This window comes from Lathyrus oleraceus, chromosome 6 (assembly GCF_024323335.1).
Source record: "Lathyrus oleraceus cultivar Zhongwan6 chromosome 6, CAAS_Psat_ZW6_1.0, whole genome shotgun sequence".
Classification (NCBI taxonomy): Eukaryota; Viridiplantae; Streptophyta; class Magnoliopsida; order Fabales; family Fabaceae; genus Lathyrus; species Lathyrus oleraceus.
In genome coordinates, this window is record NC_066584.1 from 505,341,072 (window position 1) to 505,347,661 (window position 6,590).

The following is a 6,590-nucleotide window of genomic DNA, read 5'->3' on the forward strand; positions in this document are numbered from 1 at the left end:
GGTAGTAAGATTCGTAGGCATTGGGAGGGACTGCAACATCACATAACAAATTATTTCTTCTCCATCTTCACGTGTTTGCGACATAGCCTGGTTGAAGAATGCTCTCATTCAGTAAGTTCTTTAAGAGTGGTTGACTCATTCGAACCATAAAGTGCACCCTTTTTACCAGAGCTGGCAGGAGTAACTGGTTTTTGTTTTTCAGGAGTTTCAAAGATCTAACTGTAATACAACATAAAAACAAATCAGCAATCTTGTGTAACTTCAAATAAATATATATCATCACAAGTGAAAAGAGAAATTAAAATATAAGCTACCATATTCGCATTATGCACCAGTGGTAATGGTCGTGGATTTCGTTTAGAGGTAATTTCCAATTCTTGCATCATTAAACATAATATTATAGTACAGTTGATAATGGTTTAATCAGACACTTGTCCAGATTATCACAATATAGCAGGACATAAAATTGAAGAAATTTGTAATGCTTACTGTTATGATATTTCATTCATCACCAAGTGTTGCCTATCCATACTCTCCTTAATTTAATTGTATAAGGATCATATGGTAATAGTGAGTTACATGTCACACATGATGAAATAAAATATAAATAAATCAATGTAATAAATAGTTAATTATAAAATACCTGCAGAATTTGGTCATCATGAACTTCAGTAGAAGTAGTGCTCTGTTAGAAAGGAATGAGAGTTATGTTGCAATAATATACATGTATACATTTAGACACACAGTAAGAATGAGATTGTGAAATACATTGCAAACCTCCCATTGAGCAAGTAACTTATTAAATGTGTCTTGACTACAACTGATAAATATAACACTTGCATTATCCCACACAGGTTTCCATTTGACTTTGAGGGCATGTTTTTTTACCAAGCAATTTATCAAGGACCAATGAAAATTCTAGTGGATCATCAACACCAACATATATGAAAAGACAAAAGTGTAAATGAAAAACTAAAACTTTGATATCAGGAGAATTTAAATGAGAAAATATATATGATCAGAACTCAAGCATTGTTTGATAAAGTTAAGCAACCAAAATTTTAAACAATTTCGAACACTCTTTGTCCCAAAACACGAAAATGACCTTACAACTACTATCGACAACTTTTATTTCGATTTTGTACCTATATATTGAAAGTAAGTTTTTTCAGGGATTTGATGTTTATTAAAATCAGTCATAAATTTTCCAACAGTAAACTTGATGATAAAATTATGTTCAGAAGTTTTGAACATGAGATCATTTGGTTGAGGGGGAAAATTTGTAACAATGCATGTTTTGTTAATTGCTAAAACTGAATCAAAAGTTGCCTTCAGCACTGGAACTATTACAACATGAATATTTGTCCCCTACAAACACATTACATACATATGTTAAGGAATCTTTAGTTTAGCAATGAACATATTCAAAAAAATTACAACTATTTCAAAGGCATTAAAAATACAATAATCAAAATGAGCTCCAAATTCTCCTTGTTGTTTGTTATCACGATCCATTTGTGATGAACTCTAATAGCAACTTTCCACATCTCTTTCCAATTATTTATGTCAATGATCTTTTGAAACGGAATTGTCTTTCACAGTTCCTATGAAAATGTGTAAATCAAAATCAGTAATCCATAAAGACATACACAAATATGGGCCCAAACAGAACCAAACCGAATAAAAAGAGTTGCTCACAAACATCAAAATAACAACTTCATAGAACAAATTGAGAAAAATGAAACATAGTTCTCCCATAACATCAATATAGCAATAACCAAAAGAGAATCGGAAAAAAGAACCAGAGTAGCTCACAAACATCAAAATATGAAGGAAAAAAAGAACAAAAACACAAAAACGAACACATAATGTGTGAGAGAATTCTTTACCTTGAATTAATTTTTAATGATAGCAAATTGTGTGATCATCATCCAAATGTTGGTTGTGCATTGCATTACATGATACATGTGTGTTTTATTATGTTTTTCATCCCACTCTATTGTTGCATAACTGTACATATAAACCTACATTGATACTTCCCTTTAAATAACAATTAAAATGCATTTTATGTCAGTAAGCATCGATACATAAAGCCTCTGCATCGATACATACAACATGTGATAAATCACAAAACCTTTCTGTTCAGTATGCATCGATGCATACGAGTCATGCATCAATACATGGAAGACAAAAAACTCTATGCATCGATACACACGATCCCTGCATCGATACATGACCAATTGAAACAGCCTGTGTATCAATACATGCGCATTAGGCATCGATACATACCAGTGAGATAATCACATGCATCGATACACACGAATTATGCATCGATACATGATTAATAAATTTCACCAAAAATTCACATAACTTACAGTATGCATCGATACACACCCTTATGCATCAATACATAAAGCCGTTTCATGTTATAACAGCAACTGTTTTGCAGCATATAAAAGACAGGTTACAACAGCAGTGCAAAAACACGAATTCATTGAGGAAAAACAATTGAACACAGATCAAAAGCAGTGTTGGAGCAATTGTTTGAGAGCAATTAGAAACCTGAAAGAGACTTCATCTTCTTCATCTTCTCAATCACTTTTCTTCAAGAACATTTATACATAACCATTCTTGTTCTTTGGATTAAAGAAGCATCGAGATAACGTTCAGTGGTACGATCAAGGATCTAGCTGTGGTTTGCAGTGGAACGATCGAGGATCTAGCTGAGTCGAAGATTGAAGGGGGTTTCTAGGAAAAACCTACTAGTTTGTCCTTCAAGAACTGGAGTGTTCTTGAGGGTTTGGGAGTCACGTTTGCAGAACATATTCAGCCGCAGTGTTGCGTTTGGAGATCGGGGGATTTCGCAAGCAGGTCGTGGAACCGGTGAATTGTTTGCAATTTCGTGCAGGAAAATCTTGATCGTGCTCAGATCAAGTGAAGGTTCATACAAGAAGAGGTTCTTAGAGTTTAGAATTCTATCTTTGTATCATAACCTTGTATCAACGGATTCGGCAATAATTGATAATCAAAGTTCTCAATTTCATTTGAAATTGAGAGGGAGACGTACCCACACGCGAGGACGACGTGGGGAACTTCCTTACCAAATCTCTGCGTATCGTACTCTTACCTTACTCCTCTTTACGTTTTTCAAACTGTTTTCGCAATTTCAGTTAGTGTGTGGTGATTGTTTCTTTTTCAAGACAGCAGTGGCAAGAAAACTTTAATCAAACTCCATTGCTGTTTATCATCGATCACATACACACCAACTGTTTGATAAAACGATTAGCTAGATTTTATTCATTGGAAATAGACTTTAATGATAAGTGCATTCAATTAGTTAAAATTCTGGTGTGAATTGGTTCTGTCATTCTCATTAAAATCCAGCAATTAAACTTGTGTGTCCGACTTTCTAGTAGCGGTTCAGAATAGACGGAAGTCGATTCGGGACTGATTTTTCCGCCAACTCTGAAAACTCTGATAAAATTTCAAATCCGTTAAATTTAAAAGAGGTGATCTATTCACCCCCCTCTCGATCACTAGCCACACCGTCTAACAAGTGGTATCAGAGCGCCGGTTCGCTGGTGCTCTGTGGCTGCCTGTAACAGTATGGATTCTGAACCAAAGGGGGCGTATAATAGAGCGCCTATTTTCAACGGTGAAAATTATGGCTACTGGAAAGACTGCATGCGAGTTCATATAAATTCTGTGGATAGGTTAGTATGGGCTGCCATTGAAAACGGTCCGTTTCAAATCACTATGACAAATGCGGCTGATAACACGAAATTATATCACATTTTAAGACTTAATTCAATTAGATTATATTATCATTTACTTTCGGTTTACTGCATTTTATGGGATATTACGTGGTATTTTCTTCCTAATTGTTGCAGGTAGTCTATTTTGAAGAACAAGTGAAAAGGGAAGAAAAGGAGGTGTAAAAAGGAATAAAAAGGAAACAAATAACAAAGACCAAGCCCAGCCCAAAGAAAGTGCACGTTATGCCTGTGACGGGCGTCACAAGGGTTGTGACGAGCGTCACACTAAAAGCACTCCTGTGACGAACGTCACACCAGTCCTCTATATTTTTGGCGCAAGGAACTCAACTGACCACGTTGAAAGCTATTTCCACGCACGCTTAACCCTCGGAACGAGACCACGCACACGGAAACCCTTGAAAAGCAGTTACACCAGCAGCTGTATAAATAGGAGTTAATTGGGAAATTTCAAAGGCTCGGTTTTTCCACGCTCATATTGCCGAAGCTCTGCCAAATTTTCTTGTCACACCTTTTGCTTATTTTCTTCTTTTCCAGCACTTAACATTGTTTATTTTATTTATTTCTTTTGCAAGCTTTACATTTTTTTTCCTTGCAAAATTTACCTTTCCCGTTTCAGCTTCTAGATATTTTTCGCATAATAGTTTCTACACCGGAAACTATTGTGCAACTTTATACTAGATTTAACCTTACGTTATATTCCAGTTTTATTTCCTTGATTTAATTTACTGTTTAATTGAAGAATCCAAGAACAAATCCTACCGGCTTGTGGTGGAGTGTTCAAGACTATTGTATTACGCATTCAGGTTCTTTAATCATTATTTAATATTTTGTTTTATTATTTATCTATATTATCTGCCTGGAATGAGTCTGTTTATGCATGATATAAATTCTTATTTGTTTAGCATGTCTGGCTAATTTGCCTAGGTATCGGTATGTAAAGTAAGCAGAATAAGGGATCAAGACTGAGTCGGTCTATCTAAACTTAAAATCAAAATCAATCTTTTTACGGTCTCAACTTACAGGTTTAATAACAAGATTTTTTACAAAAGTAAAAGACATAAAGAAGTTAAAATCAATAGAGCGAGAGTTTGAGATTTTAACTGGACAGTGTAAGTTAGGCATTAATTCTAGATCAGGGCGAGAGCAAGTTTTAGAGTTAATTAAATTCTGACCTTTTCCAAAAAGTATTTTTAAAGATTGAATGTGAGGACGAGAGTTAAGCATTTGGATTTAATTATATAACCTAAGTCAACAGAGCGAGAGTTTGAGATAAGGGTGTTTAAAACGGTCAGTATTTTCTTAAAAAGAGTTTCTGCAACTTTATTGCTTTCAAAATATGGTTTTTGACTTAATTATAAGTGACAGCAACATTAATATAAAATCATGGTTTATTCAACAGAGCGAGAGTTTGAGATAGAACCTTTAACCAATAAAGTTAACCGAAACGATTCATTTTAAAACCAAGAAGCCGACAAAGACTTGATTCCCTAGTTTTGACGAACTACATACCGATATCCGTTTTATTAATATTTAATCTAGATATTAGTTTAGCCCTTAGTTTTTCCCCAAACAATCAAACATTTTCACCTTAGATTTACGTAGTAACCTTAGATAACGGTATATCGATTCATAAGTCCCTGTGGGATCGATATCTTTTAAAACTACGCGATAGAACTGTGCACTTGCAGTTTGTATCCCATTCTCGACTCACACAGTCGAGCGATAAAGTTTTTGGCGCCGTTGCCGGGGACTTTTATTCAATCGATATCGTAACTCTTCCGTTACGCTGTAGAGACTAAGGTTTCTTTTCCTTCTATTTTCTTTCTTTCGTTGATTTGTATGCCACGCACTCGCTCTCAAGGCGAACCGCTCTATTTACGAATCAACGATATCGAACTATATCTCCGAGTCTTACGACGAATTCGGGAATATCGTGCTGAAAACAATCTCCCTCCTATAGACCTTCCTGATCTCAAAGATTTTCCTTCTTTAACCGAGATGGCAGAACCAGCTCGTGCTCTTAGAGATTACGCCGCTCCATCGCAAGATGAACCGCATTCAAGTATTGCTCCGCCCGCAATCGAAGCAAACAACTTTGAACTTAAACCTTCGTTGTTGCAGGCTGTGCAACAGAACCAATTCTCTGGAAATCTTACCGAAGATCCAAACCTTCATTTATCCGTATTTGTCCAATACGCTGATACTGTTAAAGCTAATGGTGTCACTTCAGAGGCAATTCGACTTCGTCTTTTTCCTTTCTCATTAAGAGATAGCGCTAGAAGATGGCTTCAATCTCTTCCTTCCAACTCAGTCACCACATGGAACGAGTTGAAGAAAGTTTTTCTTGCCCGATATTTTCCACCAAGCAAAACAGCTATGTTAAGAGCCCAGATAAACGGATTTAAACAGAAAGACAACGAGTCTCTTTTCGAAGCATGGGAAAGATACAAAAACATGATGAGACTTTGCCCACACCATGGTTTGGAAGACTGGTTAGTAATTCACACATTTTATAATGGTCTCTTATACAATACAAGGTTAACAATAGACGCCGCTGCAGGTGGTGCACTAATGAACAAACCTTACGCTGATGCTTACCAGCTTATCGAGAGCATGGCCCAAAACCACTATCAGTGGGGAACCGAACGAACAACGGTGGAAAAACCTCAACCGAAAACTGGCATGTACGAGATAAGTAACCTTGATCACGTCAATGCAAAAGTGGATGCTTTGGTCCAGAAAATTGAAAGTTTAAACGTATCACCTCCAGCCGCCGTGGTTGCTGTAACTCAGAATTGCGAGGTCTGTGGAATC

At 36.1% G+C, this 6,590-nt stretch overlaps 1 pseudogene; it reads right to left on the reverse strand.

Annotated features, from left to right (window-relative positions):
• Window positions 1-6,159: 6,159 nt before the first annotated feature.
• On the reverse strand, window positions 6,160-6,259 carry LOC127099309 (uncharacterized; annotated as a pseudogene).
• Between the last annotated feature and the right edge of the window lie 331 nt (window positions 6,260-6,590).